Source organism: Cryptomeria japonica, chromosome 9 (assembly GCF_030272615.1).
Source record: "Cryptomeria japonica chromosome 9, Sugi_1.0, whole genome shotgun sequence".
Lineage (NCBI taxonomy): Eukaryota > Viridiplantae > Streptophyta > Pinopsida > Cupressales > Cupressaceae > Cryptomeria > Cryptomeria japonica.
The window spans coordinates 184,252,366-184,274,103 of NC_081413.1; positions in this window are offsets into that span (position 1 = coordinate 184,252,366).

Below are 21,738 nucleotides of genomic sequence, written 5' to 3' on the forward strand. Positions count from 1 at the left end.
TACTGTATTTTTTTGTCATTCCTAGTGTGTATACGATAATTTTTAATGTGTTTATGTTCTAACTATGTTTTTTATCATTCCTAGAGCGTATATAGTCATTTCTTATGCATTTATGTTCTTGCTACATTTTTTGTCATTCTTGGTGCGTATATGGTTAGTTTTGATGTGTTTATGTTCTTACTATGTTTTTGGTCATCTCTGGCGAGTATATGGTCATTTCTGATGTGTTTATGTTCTTATGCATTTATGTTCATTCCTAACATGTATATGCTAACTCCTCATGTGTTTTTGGTCTATTTTGTTGCATTTGTGTTTCTGCAAGTTTTCATGAGGCTTGAAGCATCCAAAGTTGTTTGTAGAAGACCCCTTTAACTTTATTTTGTGTTTAAATCTCTTTGTTTGTGGGTTGGGGTTATTTGGAAAATTAATAATTCATTTATGCTTGCAAGGGTAGTATAGGCATGTGAGAAAACACTTCAATTGGTGCTCTTAAAAATAATTTTATTTGAAGTGTTTGGTGCATTTGTATGTACTTATTGTAGAACCCTAGGTGTTTAATGGAAGTATCCTCTCTCATCCCCTTCACGGATCTTGGGTGTAAGATAAATCATTAAACATCTCTTTTTCTTTTTAGAAGGGCCTACGTTAGAAACAAGGGGATGACCCTAAGTAGATCTTTCCTTCAGGCCGCTATATAAATTGGTTGAGACAAAAGTCAAGTCCTAACTAGCAGTTGCCTTTGTTGTACAATGTCAATTGAAAGGAGACCCTGTACCACACATTTATGTGAGGTATCCTACACTCCTAGTAGTCTGGTTAAAGTTTTAAGTGGCTTGTTGGATGCTTGCAAGGTGTTGGTCCCCCAAACTGTGACTAGAAACCTTCTTAGTGGCCTACCCTATTTTTGATCAAACATCGTGGTGATTTTAGTGCAAGGACATAGCTGATTTTGCCCCCAAGATACTCACCATATGAATCCCTTGAGATGAGATAGAAATCCTTGTCTTAGCATAAGCTACTTGTAGCTTTTCAGGGAGAGGTTGATTGAGTCATCCTTCTAGTCTTGGAGGCCCCTACCTATCCTCTCTCGCAAAGACTATAATTTATACACCCATTTTAGGTGTCCCTACATTTTAGTTGATGAAGATTCCAATTTGTTGGTTGAATTTATCGCCATGAGACCTTGACCTTAGGGATAGGAAGTGTTTGAAGTGTATTTTATTGTGTTTGGATCCATAGAAATTGGGCTAACTTTGGCCTATTGGACATACACATTGCACTCATATTTTGACAAAACACCAATAGACATTGTGTCTTCTTGCCACAAACACATACAACTCAAACTCAAAATTCAAGGATTGGTTTGAAAAAAAGGTTATGGAAGTTAAAGCGTTTAGGTCAAATCCCCAAAATCACTCACACATTTCTTCAAACAATAAAATCTGAAAATAACTTCTAGAATACACTTACAAGAGAGAAAGAAAGTTTACACCTTTGGGTGAACCAATAGAATCAACCTTGCAAAAACTTGTTGCCAATAAACTTATTACTCTTCTCAAGAATGAACATTTTGAGCCTAGAATAAAACCCTCATGGTGGACTGATAATGAATTTTGTGAATACCATAGGAGCCATGGACATAAAAATTCCAATTCCTACAAGATTAAAAACCTCATCAAGCACCTTATTGATCAAGGTGACATTACCATTGAAGAAAACAAAAAAGAAAAATCACAAGGGCCCAAAGAAAAATAAAAAATCATGTGGATTCCTAAGTTTCTCATAGAAGAAATGCATTCCAAAGAACCACAAAGGAAAGAAAAATAAAAACCCATGTGGATTCCCAAGTTTCTCATAAAATACATGCATCCAAAAGAAAAATCAAAATTGGTATCCAAGCTTTCTATTCCAAGGGCTTCCTTCACTCCTCCCTCTAAACATCTCCCAAAACTCACTAGCTTGAATCCTCCATCATCTCCTTCATCCATTTCGGGTCCTTATGTCCCAAAATCCTCATCCACTTCTCCACCAAAATCTCAAAGTCCAAAATCCATCACCCCTCCATCACTCCACCACCTCTCAAGGTGTGTGCCAATGTGGATCTTGCCAACATTTTCATCCATCACTACACAAGTTTTCCAACACCCCATCCATTATCCAGCACCTATTTTCTATCCTTCTATTCTGCCCATCCAATCCTTTGCATAAATACTTAACTCTTCCATCTAATCATCCATTTCATCTCCCTTTACTATCACCTTACCAACATCTTTGAGCATACTTTCAATATCCATGGTCCATTGTAGCACATCTTTTTAGGGGTACTATCAAAAGAATAATAAGATTCTTGATTCCTTCCTCTATCTTCTATCATGTATCCATTATCTTCCATAAAAAAAGTAAAGTGAAATACTTTGTCCAATGGTGAAAACCACATCTTGTGACATTTGGGCAAGTACCATGATGAAAACCTGGAAAACATGTGTCATGTGTAATCCATTTTCCTCTTTGTTACCTATAATTTTTAAACTTTTTCTAAGTCATAAACCTTTGTTGACGACCCTCCTTTCTGCTCTTGTCGCGACTTTCCAAAGTTTCTTAACCTTCGTTGCGGGGTTCTAAAATTTTAAAAATGTCTGACCACCCGACATACCTAGGGGAGCTTGTGAAAGTTCAGATGCCATGAGAAAGATCGGACTTATGACCATCTTTCAAAGAGTTCAAAGGTTTCAGAATTGCCCGACCTTCTGAATTCCCAACATCTGTTATGTTGTGTTAAAGTTGGGTTTCCTCAAAGTTCTAAAGGACAGCTCTGATTTCAAAGAAAGGACATTTTGATGACATAACTCCAAGTTCATTTAGTAACTCACAGAGGTATCCACACGAGTGGCGATAAGGATAGGTCATGCTTGAGTGCCACCGAAATTAAATGAGTCTGCCAGTTGGTGAGAATAATTGCCTCCTAGTGTTACTCTCTTCGTCCTCATCAGCTACCACACCATGCACAACTTCAAGGAAATGAATCAAGGGATGATTTAAAAAGTACCATCATTAATGATGATTAAACAATTAAGGAAATGAAAAAGGTGGTGGCATGCATTACAACATCTGGTGTTGTCTTTTTTGGAGAAACATTAATATACCACCCTTGAAGATAGCTAAAAAAAAATTGTCATGATTTGCCTGCAAAAGAATGGTTTTGCCACATGACGACAAATTGCCATTTCATAATCCAGATTTGAATTGGCCGGAGAAAAAGTAGGAGAATATAGTCTGACAGTTATAGTCTTTTGCATGGAAAGCACGTACTGATTTTAGTGAGTATAGAAAAATTGTCGATATACTAGGGAAGATTGCAGAACAAGTTGTGAATCATGAACAATGTTTACAAGACGAGCTCACAGCAGGAAGATACCCAGATAATCCACCTCAACAAGATGGTGCTTAAAGATAAGAAAGGCCTCGTGGTGCAATCAGATGTTGAAGAGTTGTAGGAAGACATTCTCATGGATTTGACTAACTTTTTTTGAGATACCATGCTTGACGAGGAAAAATTTAGTGACATTCACTTAACGTTGATTGAAGAAGAAGAAAAAGAAGAGATTGACAAAAGGATCGTAAAACAACATCTGACGCTTGATGTTGGAACCTAAGTCCGGTGACTTTATAGACTTGCAGTCGTGTGATGAATCATAGGTCTTATGGTTTTGTGATGGGTTATAGTTTTTGTTATTTAATGGATCTTTTTTTAGTTTTGGGAACAGTCACTTTCAAGACCGTTATCTTTAAAGGAACTATTTCTTGAAATGAAAAAGACTTGGGGGGAATAGTTATAAATAAGTTGATTAGTAGATTTAGAGGATCTTTTGGGCAAAATTTGTTTTACACTTAAGAGCATAAACTTCTTTAAGCATATTTTTGTTTTACTATTTTGAATATCGAAAACTGGTGGTGGTTTTCAAATATACGTAATCTTTGAATTATGGTGTGTGGATGTCTTCTGTTCTTTCGAATGGTTATCAATGGATGAATTTATATTTGAGATGGTGAATGGTTTAAATTTTATGTTGCTACAAGAATATTGTCTGTGAATGATATTTTGTGGTAATCTGGATGATTGAAAATATGGAAAATCTAAAAATAGTGTCTTGTATTTATGTGTACCTTTACAAAGCTTTCTGGTTAAAATCTCTTTCCTTACATTCTTTTGGGTTAAAAGCATTGTGGTTAATTCTTTATTCATTGAATATTATATGAAGGTAGCTGCCACCTTATAAAATATAAAATAAGCAAAGAATAAGTCTATAGATAGTTTGTTTAGACTGGTTCAACTATGGTTACATTTGTCACCTTTGTGGGCATGAGAATATAGAGTTAGGTGATAAATCTGTCAACCAACAGATTTTTGGTGACTCTGTTGGGGAAAGTGAAAGGATTGGTGCTTTCTTGCTATATAATGGTGTCTTTCCATAAATAAGGTTGGTGACTCTGTTAAATTAAAGGATCTTAGAAAGATGGTTTGAGATCAAACTAAGAAAAGGAATCAACCAAAATGAAGGCGGTCCACACCAACTTTCCAAGAAATACTGACTGAAGATGATGATGTAATTCATTCATTTTGGAATGCTTTTAAAGAAAGCATCTATGTAGTTGAGAGGAGGTAGTTCGATCCATATGAAGACCACAAATTTGCGCTGCTTCTTAAAAGCATATATCATAGATATTATTTACTCAAGGATCTCAACCAAGAAACTCATCAGTTGTAGGCAACATTGGAGAGGTTGAAGCTACTTGAAAAGGAACTTGGATATGATGATTGTTGTGTCTCTTCATATCCTCATTACTCCCGTAATCTTTCTTCCATGGATGGAGGAGATGGTGTGCCATGGAATTTGTATCAAGATGAAAGTAAAAAGTTTGAATCTTCTTTGATATGCATGCAAATGGAAAATATTGAGCAACCACTCATCTCTCTCAAAAGAGAAGTATTATGAGGAGAACATAAAAATGTCTTTATTCCTGATCGGTTCTTGAGAGATTCAAATAATGATTTTCGGTCTGAAATAGAGGATAAAGATGGTCATATCATTGAAATTGATGTAGATGCATTTATTTGCAATTTTGGTGAAACAAATAGAGGTACGAATGAAATTGTACCTGACTCTTCTTTTCCTTCTGAATTGGAAACTTTTTCTTTTAATATAGATGAAAGGATCAAGAAAAGGATAATATCTTGCATGGGGCTGCAAAAGAACCTTTAGATTATAGTACAGAAATGGAGGTTTTTATTTTTAATGATGTTGACCAAATACTTGAGGATGTTGAAAGAAAGATTGAAAATCTAATTGATATGGAAGGAACCGGTCAATCAAATTTTTATATAATGCAGTCTGAATATTCTTTTTTCAGTTTTCTTGATCAAGCAAGTGCAGAAACGGAGGTAATGTGTTCTTCCGATTTCGAGAACCCTTTTCATGAAAATGATGTCATGCAAACTCAAGAAGCTCCAACTCAAATTCTTTGTTCTTATGCTGATGATAAAAGTAAGATTGAAGAATATGATGATTTGATAATGAAGTTTGTTGGTATGAGTAAAGAACATTGTACTTTTAGTGATGATTTCATCTATGTAAAAAATGAAGAGGACATCTCTATTAAAATTGATCCCATCCTAGAGGAGTATAATCTTGAGAAGATGCGGTCATTAGTTGCATGTATGAAAATTGGTTTATCCTGTGATAAAAAAGAGGAATGTTTGGTCTTGGATATCTTTGATGAAATTAATGAAGTAATGAAGTGGATTATGATTTTGGAACTTATGATGAAAAGTGGCTTTTGGGTTGCATACTGGTGTGTAAAGGCTTCTTGCACAAGTTGAGTCTCCAGTGGACTTGCATGTTATTCTTGGGTCTACCAGTGTTTCACAGAAGTACACTTCTTTTCCGCAGTGGGTTATATTTTTCACAACCCATGAACAATTTTGCATGAGTTGCCTAGATCTTTCCCAAGGTGAGGGGCTCCACCCTTGTATATATTTGTAAATATATTTTTGTTGTGTTGTAGTTTTTAATTAGTTTTGGCTTGTAATTTTTGGTGTGCCCTATTCCCATCCACCCTCTTGCAAGTTGTTCCCTGACTCTGTTGCCCATTTTTACGCACCGATCTAAGTTTTGAAGTTCTCTGCGTCTTGCTAGTCCTAGTCCCCATTCAGAGCTCATGTTACCTATAATTTTTAAACTTTTGCTAAGTCATAAACCTTTGTTGAAGACCCTTCTTTCTCCCCTTGTCGCGGCTTTCCTGAGTTTCTTAACCTTTGTCACATGGTTCTAAACTTTTAAAAATGTCCGACCACCTGACATACCTAAGAGAGCTTGTTAAAGTTTGGATGCCATGAGAAAGATCAAACTTACGACCATCTTTCAAAGAGTTTGAAGGTTTTTAAATTGACCGACCTTACGACTTCCCGACATCTATTATGTTGTGTTAAAGCTGGGTTTCCTCGAAATTCTTAAGGATAACTCTGATTTCAAAGAAAGGACATTTTGATGACATATCTCCAAGTTCATTTAGTAACTCGCAAAGGTAGCCATACGAGTGGCGGTAAGGGTAGGTCATGCTTGAGTGCCGCCGGAATTAAATGAGTCTACCATTTGGTGAGAATAACTACCTCCTATTGTTACTCTCTTGGTCCTCATCAACTATTGCGTCGTGCACAACTTCTAGGAAACAAATGTTGCCTATTTTCATCATGACTCAAACGGGTAGAGATGAATTGCATTCATTCATATTGAAAAGGTACACAAATGTCCTACTGAACATCATTGATCTAAATTTGTTTACAGTTATCATTTTCAGTTTTTGTGCAAATACATAAGACAAAGGAATATTCTACATTTGCATAAATTATGTATTTGTATTCATAATATAAAAATGAGAGTCCCACACAAGCTGTGGGATTAGCCTCATTTGATTCATGATGCATGAAATAAGTAAAGAATACATTTGATAAATGTAAATGGTATAGCTAACTGTAATGAAAAAGACAAAAGGGAAGTGTTCCATCATTGCCTACGCGGTGATATCTGAGCTTTTGTCTTTCTTCTAGCTGTGGTTGAATGTCTCAAAGAAGGCAGCTCTAGGTTCTCCTAGTCCTACAAAAATAAATAAAAGAGAAAAGATTAGAGAAAAACTCGAAGCAATGATGAAACAAATGCAATCAACACTTCTACATCAAAATTAGAGATATCACATACAGTCATCAAAGGCGTCCATTAAGTGTTTAGTCATCAAGATCAAAAGGAAAAAAGGAGTTCAAGTTCACTGAAGCTTTCAGCTTCATCATGTTTTTGCTAATATGTTTGTTCATTGTGGAGGCAAAAGTCTTGATGCTGATTTATGAATTATGCATGTGGGATAAAATGGGCTCCCACAAGTGTTGAGCCCAGCGTGCAAGTAATCTAAGGACAAGGAGCTGCAATATAGAATATCAGTGTCCAAAATGTGACAAGAGCTGCAATATAAAAAATATCATTGTCCAAAATGCTACAGGAGGAATAAAAATGTAGCAGTAAACAGTTGCAAATAGATATAATGCAACGAGTTTCAGTATGCATGTCACTATCAAAATGTGATAGAAAAACACAGAAAATGCACAAGATACAGGAGAATATAAGTTACATTGATAACAAGTACAAGACTAAGCATTCAATGGCAGTGTGTGCCAACATTGAAGAAGTGATAGCCCATGCCTAAATACCACTAATGTCGTCATGCGAGTGGTAACAACAATACAAAATATCACTGTAAAAAATGTGACAAAAAGTGTAACAAAAGAATATCATTGTCCAAAATGTCACAGGGAGGACAAAAGTGCATCATATGCAACATTCAAATAGGCATACATTGAGAACAGTAAAGATAAAACAATAGTGTGCATATGCAGATATATATGTTACAGTGAGCTTCAGGCATCTATGGCAGAATAAAGCTTTGCTATTTGCAGTTTTTTCGAGATTAATGTCGAAATTCGATGAGATAGTGAAATGTTGCAACTTAGATGTTGTCCTTTCTTTTAAGTCAAATCATATTTCTGAAAATTGCAACCATCAGAAATGAAAGGTGACTGTAGTTGTGTAAGAATTCTATACAATAATCATAGTCGATACACATTTTGGGGTTTTTCAAACCCAGTATTTCATAATTACAACTTTTGGCCATGAGGTTCGGCCTTAGGGTTTCTGAGCAAAACAAAACTATAGCGTCGTAAATTGTACGCACTTGCTAAAGTGGTACAATTTCACACCTAGTTTAGCACCCGCCTTGGCGCATGTTGCATTTTGCATTGCATTTCCCCTTTAGCACTTAATTAATCAAATTAATTAGGTCTAAGGTCCTATTTCATCATCTTCCACATCATAAAGTTGGGCCCTTTCATTAAAGTGTGCCCCTTTCATTTTATTCCTCCAATACATCATTTAATCAAAAACCCTAATTAGGTCCTATTTTGAACTTGGGGGCTTGATTTCGGGGGTCAAAACATCTTGAAATCACCTGTAACTTCGGGATTCACTCTAAAATCATCATATCCGACGGCCCTAAAAATTTGGTGAAAAGTTGTCGAGACCATGGCGCTCGGAGAGGACCATGGCGCCCGGAGTGCACACGGTCCCAGACATTTTTCCCAAAATTTTAGGAGCACGATCCAATCATAAAATAAAGCTTAACCCCAAGAAATTGGTGGGAGATTCAATCTCTAAGTCGGCCTAAAGTTGAAATTAAGACCTAGGGTTTCCTATATAAGAGCTCTCTTTCTTCATTTGAGAGGATCCAGATTTTTGGTTTCAGGGGCCTTCTATGCAGCGAAAGAGCAGATCTTTGAAGACTTCAACAACATTCAACATCCATCCATCAAGCATTCATCGATTTCATTTATCCATTTAGGGCTTTGAAGACATTGAAGAGCAATAGGGGATTACCGACTGAAGATTGGCTTGTACCCCTCCCTTGGGGTTGGGTATGATTTCATATTGTTTTCATGTCTTTTCATAAGCTTCATTATATCATTTGTATTCATGCTTTAGATCACTTTGCATCTTGATTTGGAGCATTTACATTATCATTTACAAGCAATTAGGGTTTACTTTCTAGGTTGCTCTAGTTTGCTTACTTCCATTTTAGGATCTTGCACACACACAAGGTCTGCACACACAACTTTTACTATACAACTTGGCTATTTGTGGAGGTGGAAATCACCAAAGCGGGGGTTTGACTAAGGCAAAACCCTATATAGCCGCCTACAACCCTTTTCAGATATAAGTGCAGATTTCTAAATTTGAAGGACGCCGCAAATTGCAGATCCGACGGAAGCGGACCGAGACAGAGCTTCACACCAAATTCCAACCCAGAAGACCAGGACAGGGGCGTGGGGCGCCCTGGTCCTGCCAGGACAGGGGCGCTGGGCGCCCTGGTCCCTGGGACAGTGGCGCTGGGTGCCCTGGTCCCTCTGTCAGACAGCAAGTTTCAGACAGCTTTTCAGGTTGCAGAACAGTAGTTTCAGGAGCAGTTTCGGGTGCAGAATCAGGTCAGTGGCGCATGTGCCCCCATCCTAAACATTCCCACTCAGATTTTAACCCCAGGTACACATCTGTATTCTCCTTTTATCCTTGTGTTTACAGCTTTTCATCACTTAATATCAATCTTGCAATCTTGTTACTAGTTCATACTTGCACTCTAGGGTTAATAGTTGAACTTGCATCATTCTATCTATCATTTGCAACAAAGGAATAGAAATCCTAATAGGTATCCTGTGGCTCTCTCTTCCACAAAAAGAAGTAGCCAATTGTGTGATACCTCTAGGCTCTTTCGTATTCCACAAGTGTGTGATTGAAAGTGAGATTAGGGCATGTTTGCTTAGTGTCACTTTTTCCCTCACACATTTTTTGGTGAACCCGACGTGAATTCCAATCTTCTCTAATTCTGATTTATAATTTGAGTATTTATGCTATTTCAAATTCAAATTTGTATTTACAAGTCTTAATTTCTTGCAAGATTCAAAAATTTAGAGGAAATTTTTGCTAAAACCCTAAAGTTGAACTTGTGGATAGCTTAATTGGGATCAATGATTTCAAATCTGATTTAGGAACTCATTTTAATCATAAATTTCATTTTCTAAATCTACATTCTAAGTGCTTGAATTGGTTAAAATTAAACATTTCCTTCTATTTTGCATGTGTTATCATTTGAAAGAGGAAAATTGTTGTCATGATGCATTCATTTCATAGATGTGATAGTGGGTTAGCTTCCCTTGTTTCAATTTTTCCTTCTCCTAAAGAACCTCCTCCCATCTATAACAACGTTTTAGTGCCTAAAAGAGTTGCCACCAATCCCTTTGAGACTCTCCCATGCTCTAAGGATGAAGACTTTAAGAGTGATCTTGACAATTCTCCGAAAATGTGCCCTTCCTATTTAGCTATCCCAGAGGAAGAGAATGATATCATAAACACCTTTCTTAATGTTACTTCACCTTCCCTACAGGATGCCTCTCTAAGTGAAAAGGTATTGATGGACATTGAATTATTTTCTCCTAAAGTTGGTCCTTCCAATGGGGGCATGTTAGTGCAACAAGAGGTTATGAACACTTCTTTCAAAGATCTCCTTCCTAAGCATGAATCTTTGAAGAAATATGTTCATGTTCCTCCTAAAAAACACTCCCTTCATGAGGATCCTTTTGTGCAAGAAGATGACATTATCCCTACATTTCCTAGTGATGGCAATTCCTTTTCCAACAAAATTCCCACTAGAGATGATGAATTAATGATAAATGCTTACCCTTCTCCTAAAGTTTGTCTTACCCATAAGCATCCCTTAGAGAAAGAAGATGAAATAATAAGCAATTTCCTTAATTCTCTTTCCCCTAAAGATCATATTGAACATATTTTGAGGAAAGAGGATGAGTTTAACACATCTATTGATGCTCTCCCTCCTAAGAATGAGGAATTAATAAACAATGTTATCTCCTCTCCTGAAATTGACAATGCTTCAAACATTCCTTTCAACCACTTCACTATTTGGAATGAACCATTAGAAGAAGGTATAGATTATTCTCTACCCCATGAGAGAACCCTAGCCAAAGGGGATGAAATCAAGATTGAAAACTCCCTTGATAGTTTCTCACCTTCCTTGAATCTCAATTATTCTCCCTCTCCTCAACTTGGTTCTACTCATAAGGAAACCCTAGTTCAAGGCAAGATGGTTAGCATCTCTTTCAAAGATCTCCCTTTCAAGAGTGAGACTTTAGAGAGTAATATTGATCCTTCTCCTAGAGAGTTTATTCCCCATGTAGACCCTTTGATGATAGAGGATGATATGACCTTTCCTAGTATTACTCTTCCTACTAGAACATCAATGCCTACCCCTTGTCTCTCTCCTAAAATTGATTTAATCCGTGATGAGATTTTAGTGCAAGAGAAGACTATCAATAATTCTTCCAATACTTTTGTTCATTCCTCTAAACCATCCTCAATCAATTTGATACATGTGAATGAAACACCTAACAAACTTCTCTTCACTGTCCAAGGTGCTTGTCCTTCTCAAAATTCTCAACCTTTAAATAAGCCTATCTTAGTGGTTCAAGGTGGTTATGCTAATGATTCTTTTTGCACTCCTAAGAAACCTATTATTACTGTGCAAGGAGGTTATTCTACTAAGAGCCCTTATGAGTATGCTAAGCAGCTGACTAGAGAGAGTTATAATGCGATTGCTCATACCTATAACACAAGAAACAATAGGAAAACTAATCCTCCTCCTTCACTTCCTCCTTCCCAACCTATTCTTCCTCAAGCTCCTCGTATTTCACAAGTTCTTGGTAAGGAATATGATCTCATAGAACAACTCAAAGCTACCCCTGCTAAGATATCCCTTTGGGATTTGATCCAAACTTCTTTCGCTCATCATGGAATGTTACAAGATGCCTTGAAAGATTTGAATGTTCCTCCACCTAATACATCTAGTAATATAGTGTCTTTGGTTAACTCTGTGATGAATCCTAAAGCTCAAATTGTGTTTACTCAAGATGAGTTGCCTACTAGTGAAATTCAACATCAATATGATCCCTTGATGATTGTGGTTATCATAAATGACACTGCTATAAGACGAACACTGGTAGATAATGGTTCTGGCCTTAATGTGTGTAGCATTAATCTATTGCATAAGATGAATGTGGATACATCCCTTATTGAGCCTGACTCTCGTCCCATTCGAGGCTTTGATAATGTGGCTAAGTCTTCATTAGGTATTATCACCTTACCCATCACAGTGGGACCTGTTACTTTGCCTACTCCTATCCATGTTATGTCGGGAAATCTAACATACAATTTGTTATTAGGGAGACCTTGGATTCACAATATGCAAGTTGTCCCCTCTACATTGCATAGACAAGTTAAATTTATTTATAATAATAAGACATATACCTTGATAGGTGATACTAATTTTCAAGCTTGTTTGCAAACATCTACTTCCAAAGGGAGTTCTTCTAAGCCTTCCTCTTTTAGTGATGACTCGTTAAACAAGATACCTATGGATGAATCATTACCCTCTGATAATCAAAATTCTTTGGATGAGTCTGAAGTTCCTGAAAAAGATTCTTCTCAACTTGAATCTACACATGAAAAGGCTTTTGATCCTGAGAAGGTTCTCACAGAAGACGATTGGGGATCTCTTGATTTCAATCCCACCTTTGTAGGTGAGTATAGGGTTCCTCCTAGAGAGCTTAAAGTTAAAAAGAAGGAAGAAACTAGAGATCAATCAGTCTTACCTGAACCTATGAGCAATAATTTTGTGGCTGCTTCTCAAACTTCTTCTCCTCACACCTCTAATTCTGAAGAATTTGATTCTTTGTCTTATGAAAAACCACCTTTTCTTTCTAAAATGGCTAATCGTTATGGTCGTGGTTTTCGTATTTTGGCTAAGAGTGGCTATAGTGGAAATGGTTGTGGCGCAAATGAACAAGGAATTAAAGTTCCTTTAGAACATAACATGCATGAATATTCATTTGGACTTGGATATAATCTTTCTAAGCCCACCAAAGCATCTAAAAGACCATCTCTCAATGTGAATGCTATATTTAGTAGTGATGATGATCTCACTTCAACTAAATCATCTTCTACTTCTATCAACTCTCATTCCCCTCATAAGGAAATTTTGGCGATGAACAAATCTCTTTATGAATCCCCTCAAATTTCTAAATCCACTTATGAATCTTTATCTCCTATTCATGATAAAGTCCTTTCCTCCAAGGATAAGGCTCTAATAAATTACACTCATCCTTCTTCTAAGATTTCTTGTGACTTTTCTTCTTCAATTTTTATCACTTTATACATGTTTTTGATCTCACTTATAGTTGAGCATTTAGCATGTCATATTCAAATACCTCATCCAATCTATCCTGTCTTTAAATAACATTAATGGCTATTATGTTGCTCATCATTATGTGACATTGGTAGCTCATTTACTGGGGGCTCATTGTCATTCATGATGGTACAATTTCAAGTGCAATCATATTTTTTGAAGCAACATAATAGCCTAATTTTTCTATGTTATCTCTTGTTCCTATGGAGTAATAGTATGGAAATATTGATCATCTTTGCTTTAGAATTCTCTTTTCCTAGATATGGGAGAAGATGTGTATTCTCTTTCTTATCCTACCCACTTCTTGTGAGGAGCATTTTACATACACTAATGTCTTGCTTGCATGAACTCATGTGAGTATGTAGTACATTTTGTTTATGTCTAAATCTCTCCCTGGAAGATTGTGTAAGTCCTTCTCATTGACCTTATCCTTGGGAGGCAATGATCTTTCCTTATTTTTATCTAAGGATCCACTTTTTCCTAATTTGTGGATGGTGTGAACTTTATTACTTGATGTTATTCCTTGTATGCATTTGTTGTTGTTTGTTCAAGGATTCTCTCTTACAAGAGGTGTAAGTCCTTGACTACAACCTCTTTTGCACTTGGTAAAATACATCCATAATGAATTCACTCTCCCAATTGGGTTAAAAAGAGCGTCATCCTTCATTAAGAATCACTTTCACCTCGCAAAAGAAGGAAGTATTGCATTCTTATTCTCTTCTTTGTCTTATTCTAGAAGATGTTACATTTGTCTAAGACAATTCCTCTCGGGGATAGGTGTCTTTTGTACAAAGATCTCTTCTCCTCTAAGGATCTCCTTTACACATACTACAAGATATCCCTTTTCAACTATCTTATCTTCTCTTCTCTTTGCATTTTGTTTCCATTCACATCCTTCATCTTGTGTTAGAGAACTCTCAAATCCTCACACTCTTTGTTGTGTTGGAATTGAGATGTAGTCCTCTTTCTTACCAAATGATTCTCCATTAGTTTTTGATCTCATATCAAATCTTCTTGTGAGCATTTGTCATCAATATTCTTCAACAATTCGAAGTGGTAAACATGATACCCTGTTTCAACTCACTAAAATTAGCAAGCCGAAACAGGGGGGGGCATATAGCTACCCTCAAATTTTCATCACCTTCCTTAGTAAGCATTAGGTGATTTTGTGATCTAACATGTGGTTTTGTAGGTTGTGGTTCCTAACTGTGTACTGCAGATACCGTTCGGGGCTTCCTTCGACAGACTTATGGATATATCCTTTTTTCAAATAATGTTTACTTTTTTGTACTTTAGCTTGCATATGCACGTAGTGTTCATATGACCGCTAAAGTGGGGGCTAAATGTAGCGTCGTAAATTGTACGCACTTGCTAAAGTGGTACAATTTCACACCTAGTTTAGCACCCGCCTTGGCACATGTTGCATTTTGCATTGCATTTCCCCTTTAGCACTTAATTAATCAAATTAATTAGGTCTAAGGTCCTATTTCATCATCTTCCACATCATAAAGTTGGGCCCTTTCATTAAAGTGTGCCCCTTTCATTTTATTCCTCCAATACATCATTTAATCAAAAACCCTAATTAGGTCCTATTTTGAACTTGGGGGCTTGATTTCGGGGGTCAAAACATCTCGAAATCACCTGTAACTTCGGGATTCGCTCTAAAATCATCATATCCGATGGCCCTAAAAATTTGGTGAAAATTTGTCGGGACCATGGCACCCGGAGAGGACCATGGCACCCGGAGTGCACACGGTCCCAGACATTTTTCCCGAAATTTTAGGAGCACGATCCAATCATAAAATAAAGCTTAACCCCAAGAAATTGGTGGGAGATTCAATCTCTAAGTTGGCCTAAAGTTGAAATTAAGACCTAGGGTTTCATATATAAGAGCTCTCTTTCTTCATTTGGGAGGATCCAGATTTTTGGTTTCAGGGGCCTTCTATGCAGCGAAAGAGCAGATCTTTGAAGACTTCAACAACATTCAACATCCATCCATCAAGCATTCATCGATTTCATTTATCCATTTAGGGCTTTGAAGACATTGAAGAGCAATAGGGGATTATCGACTGAAGATTGGCTTGTACCCCTCCCTTGGGGTTGGGTATGATTTCATATTGTTTTCATGTCTTTTCATAAGCTTCATTATATCATTTGTATTCATGCTTTAGATCACTTTGCATCTTGATTTGGAGCATTTACATTATCATTTACAAGCAATTAGGGTTTACTTTCTAGGTTGCTCTAGTTTTCTTACTTCCATTTTAGGATCTTGCACACACACAGGGTCTGCACACACAACTTTTACTATACAACTTGGCTATTTGTGGAGGTGGAAATCACCAAAGCGGGGGTTTGACTAAGGCAAAATCCTATATAGCCGCCTACAACCCTTTTCAGATATAAGTGCAGATTTCTGAATTCGAAGGACGCCGCAAATTGCAGATCCGACGGAAGCGGACCGAGACAGAACTTCACACCAAATTCCAACCCAGAAGACCAGGACAGGGGCGTGGGGCACCCTGGTCCTGCCAGGACAGGGGCGTTGGGCGCCCTGGTCCCTGGGACAGTGGCGCTGGGTGCCCTGGTCCCTCTGTCAGACAGCAAGTTTCAGACAGCTTTTCAGGTTGCAGAATAGCAGTTTCAGGAGCAGTTTCAGGTGCAGAATCAGGTCAGTGGCTCATGCGCCCCCATCCCGAACATTCCCACTCAGATTTTAACCCCAGGTACACATCTGTATTCTCCTTTTATCCTTGTGTTTACAGCTTTTCATCACTTAATATCAATCTTGCAATCTTGTTACTAGTTCATACTTGCACTCTAGGGTTAATAGTTGAACTTGCATCATTCTATCTATCATTTGCAACAAAGGAATAGAAATCCTAATAGGTAGCCCATGGCTCTCTCTTCCACAAAAAGAAGTAGCCAATTGTGTGATACCTCTAGGCTCTTTCGTATTCCACAAGTGTGTGATTGAAAGTAAGATTAGGGCATGTTTGCTTAGTGTCACTTTTTCCCTCACACAAAAACAAAATTTGAACCTTTTTCTTTCAAGGGTTTTCACTCATGTATTTCACAAAGCAGCGACAAATCGGGTTTTTTTATACAGTGAAATGCCAAATATTCAATGCTTTGGCCATGAAGTGGCCTCTAAATGTCAGATCAGAAGTAAGAAAAATAGAATACCACTTCGAGCTAAAAACCCAAATTCTCTTCAGGGTTCGAAGGAGAAACAAATGGAGAAGGATAGATTCTTTCATAAAAAAACCAGAAATCAGAAAATACGGATCTATATGCATGTTGTGCCATTTGCACACTCATTTTCTCAGAAAAGCATGAAGGAAACCGAAAGTTATTGCATGAACATCAAAACATAACACTAAAAGATGCAATGCGCAGGGTACCTATCAAAAGAAGAGCCAGTGATTGTTATTAACTCCAGAAAACTCCAGCCTTGCAACCTGTTCGAGCCCAGATAGCTAGTGAAACCACTACTTCTCCAAGCATGGTGGTCGGGCTTCCCGTGAAGCTTCTTGATAGCAAGTGTTTGAATGAGTGATTTTAGGGTTTGAAAACCCTTTACTTCACTTGAGTTTTTTTTTTTTTTTAAAGAATAAACTCTCTCATAATATGATGACTTGGTCATGGGGTGGCTTTAAAACCCTTAAGTCTTAAGACTTAAGCTTTGTAAAAAATGCTTTCTTTTTATCATATGTAAATTATTAGTTAATATATTAATATTGGCAAATAAAACAACAAATCATGTGCCAATATTAGTATAGTAATTAATAATTATTATTATTAATTATTTTCACACACATATATAGGAATATTTTTTAATTTATATATCCTTGTGTGTGTGTGTGTGTGTGTGTGTGTGTGTGTGAAGATAATTAACATTAGCATCTTAATAGACACTTTGAGTTTGGTCTTTAGCATGTAGACACAATATGAAAAATTGTAAAATAAATATCTAAGTTGGATAAATTATGAATCCACTTAGTGTTTATTATGAATGCATCTTAGATATTCACTTTAAAAATATTCCTAGTATGCATACATGCTAAAAGATCGAACTCATCATGGGGAGAAGTCATCATGCAGTTTTGGGGTGAGATTTGAGCTTGAGTGCAAATTTACATGAGTTTTTCTCATGATTTTGAGGTGATAAGGCTTGAGTTTGAGTGCCACATGGGTCAACCTTTAGTTGACCAAGAGTTTGAGCTGAGTTACCCACATTTTTGCATGTTTTGAAGCCTATTTTGGTGGCTTTTCATTTCTGCTCGAGGATCAAACTTTAGAGAAGATATTTTCAGTGGGGGTTCATCTTCAGTTGATTTGGAGTCATCTTTCCTTTGTCTTTTGGAAGGCTTTTTGTATAAAGTGAAAAAGGTTTATCTTTTTTCACTACTTCTTGATCATTCTCTTGCTGGTTTTTTGCACATTCTTGTAGCTCCTGTACAGTTTTATGTTAGAATTCTGAATAAAATCATCAACTTATGCCTTATATCTTTTGAGTTCATTTTTTATTCCAAATTGAGAGTTAATTTATTGTGTTATTGTCTAGATAACCTTTAAAGTTTTTGTCTCAATTGTAAATCATAGGTTATGCATTGTGATTAATTGATTCATTTGGTTGGTTGTGAAAGTCTTCTTTCTTTTCAAATTCCTCAGTTAAAATCCTTTGCATGAAATATTTATGTGTTGTGAACCAGAAGTCCATTTGTGCAGATTGGTGTTTTAGGAGTGTATTTCTGTCATTTTGAGATATCATATTGGTGCATCACCTTAGTTTAGCATTAGCAAAAATCATTTTTAGTTTCATTTTAGTTCCTATCATTTTTCTTGATAAAGAAATTAGAATTATTCATAGGGAGCCAACCCTTCATCTGGAGGTTAATTCTCTTCATCTGGAGGTTAATTCTCACTATATGCAACCCACAGACCTGAGAATTATCCCATGTGTCACCAAATTGCTTGAGCTTTCAGCTTGTGCATTACGGGTGCAATTTGAGTGCCAACAGTTTTTGGCACGCCTGGTGGGACATGTTTGAGCTATCTCGGCTCAACAAATATCAACTCTTGATGTTGTTTTGGTGTGAGCAGCAGTAATTCCAGCCTTTAAAGACAACAATTTTCATACCTGACAACTCATTTTTCATGGTTTCTAACAGATTCAGTGACATATTGTAGCTTATGAGAAAGATTCTAACTAGATCAAGTAAGGATCATGTTGAGCATTCTCATCTATCACCACCAAAGAGGAAGAGTAAGGCAACAAAGAAGGTTTCAAATCCATCAAACACTTCTAATTCATCAGTTCCAGTTTTGCCTACACCTCCCATTGTTCAGCCTCCAGTTACAACTTACAATAATCCTTTGTTTTCAAGCTCCTCTCCTCAAGCACAAGTAAATCCACATGTTATCCCAATGGCTCTGCCAAGAGCTCATCCTTTTGTGCCTTTAAATCAAGGCAACCCCTTGAATCTTACACATCATGATGATATTCTTGTAGCAGCATTGAAAAGCCTACCTTTTTTCACAGGAGAAGATCAAACCACTCCCATTGAGCATATAAGGGATGTAGCTTTGTTGTGTGGTGTTCATCATATCATACAAGAGAATGTTGCAATCAAACTCTTGGCTATCTCATTCAAAGGGAAAGAACTTCAGTGGTTCAGAGGACTAACTATAAACTCAATTGCTACCTAGGATGAGCTGGATGACAGATTTAATTCACAGTTTGAGGACAAATCAAACCATTTGCCACTATTAGAGCAGTTGAGTACCATAAAGAGAGCTCCTCAAGAGCAAATGGGTGATTTCAATTTTTCGTTTTTAAAAGACTTGGAGCAGAATTCCTGTCACGGTAAGGTCTACTCCTACACATGCATTTCTATCTTATCTTAAGGCCCTTAATAGTGATAGTTCAATCATGATTCAATCTATGGTTGCAAATACTCTACCAAATGCATTTGATGTTGCTATTAGAGAAGAAAACTGCCTAATTCAGGCTGGTAAAATAGCCCCTAGGCCCCCAATGCCCATATTTCCAAAAATATAGCCTATTGTACCTCTTTTGGAGCCTCCTCTAGTTATTGTCACGCATTTACCAACACTAAATTATTAAGTTGCAGCCCAAGCAAATATTGTCACACTCCCAAATCAAGAGTTTCAAGAGTTTAAAAATGAGATGAAGAACATGTTCCAAGGTTTTGGGAACAAAATAACCAATACTGAGAAGCAAGTTTCCCAGAACACCAAGCTTTATCAAGCCCCTTATCAGAATAAGCAGCAAAACATGCCTCCTTATCAAAATGACCCTCAGTGTCAAAGAAGAAATTATAACCAAAAATCCAATATACCTTACAATCCCAGCACATCCAGGGATATTGTCCCAACTCAAAACAACATGGCATCAGATTATGATTGGTTTTATCCTTGCAACCAACCTCATAATCAGACCACTTGTTTGAATGGTATGCTATATCAAGCACTCATGGTTCAAAATAATGTTGTTGTCTCAAAAGATAGCACTCATGAAACTCATGAACAACAAGTTTTTCATTCTGAACAAGGCCTGGATGTTACCTTGGTCAATTGGCAAGGTGAAAAATTATGTGAAGTGAATCAGCCACAAGCTCAAAATCAGTCCTACACTTCTATTGCAGCCAATACACGGTCCAAAAAGAGGGCCATTGATATAGGACAACAAGCTGATAAAGACACCAATCAGGCTTCTACAAGCTGACAAGCACCACGTGGACCTCAACCCACTCTAAATACATAAATCCTACCAAAAGGGCAGCCAGTGGTCAACAAGGATCAGCCAAGAGGCCAATCACAAACAACACAAGTTCAAGAAGATGTTGTTGTTAAAAGAGGACAGCAAAAGGTTAGTACACGTTCATTTAACATTTTGGATCAATTAAAGAAGACACATGTCAGTGTCTCAATGCGGTATTCTTTATCTCTCCCAAGGTAAAAGGATTTTCTTAAAAGCGCCTTGTCTAACCTCTCTTTGTCACAAGAGCTTCCTAATTAGTAGCCCAAAGTTGTCTTATCCAATGCCCCTCAAGAAAAGAAGGATGAACAGAAAATTCAAAAGATTAAACCTCGTCCTTTTTATCTGACTTTGATCATAGGTCAGCACCTAGTGCATAATTGTATGATTGATTCTGGTGCAAGTAGTTTTGTCATGCCAAAGAAGATAGTTGATAGGTTGGGTTTGACATATGAGCATTTTTCAAAAGGGGTAGTCCAACTAGATGGGACAACAGTAAACACAGTAGGTGTGATTAAAAATTTGGGTCTCAAATTGCATGCATGCCCAAACTTCTCAATTCCACAAGATGTCTACATCATAGATCTTCCGCCTCACTTTGCTTTATGCTTGTCCAGAGATTTCACAGCCAAGTTGGGTGGGCATTTATCTTCTAATTGGTCACACATGTTCTTCAGAACAAGATATGGTACCAAAGTGACCATAAAATCAGAATTGTTAGCTAATGATCATATAGAACCATACATCCCAAGTGTTGTTAATGCAAATTTGTCTATATAAGAACCTGATAAACAACCCAATATCCAAGATCCAAACACCCCAATAGAAGGGATACCTGATGTAGTATTAGATGAATGGGAAGTAGAGAATTATGAGGAAGATCCATTCAAGCATATGGAAGAGTTAGAGCTTGGTGTATACATGATCCATGAAGAGGGCGTTGTTGTCCCTAATCGTGAAAAGGGTGACAATCAGTTGTCCAATCAATAGGGTGAACAATAGAGAAATAAATTGTGGCAACTCTATTTTGATGGCTCAAGGAGCAAAGTTGGTTCTGGAGGTGGTACTATGTTGATCTCTCCTGAAGGTAAGAAATACTTTTCAGCCTTTAGATTTTTTTTCATCTGTACTAATAATACGGCTGAATATGAGTCACTTGCACATGGATTGGAATGGGCTAGAAAAAGAAATGTAAAGTGTTTGCAAGTATTTGGGGATAGTGAGCTAGTGGTAAATCAAGTAAGAGGCATCAATGTGACTAAGAATGATGTCCTTAAAATGTATGAGCATAGGATATGGGACTTAATTGAATAATTTGATGCTTTTAATCTACTGTCTGTGCCTAGAAATCAGAATAAGGAAGTCGATAGGTTGGTTGCCTTGGGTGCTCAATTTGACATCCCAGATGAGGTAAGCAATATTGAAAGACAACAATATGTCAAAGTGGTTGTTAGGCCTTCAATTCCAGATAATAGTGTCAATTGGCAAGCTTTTGATTCAAATGGACAAATTATTAATTTTCTTATTGAAGAGGTTGAATTTGTAGCTGG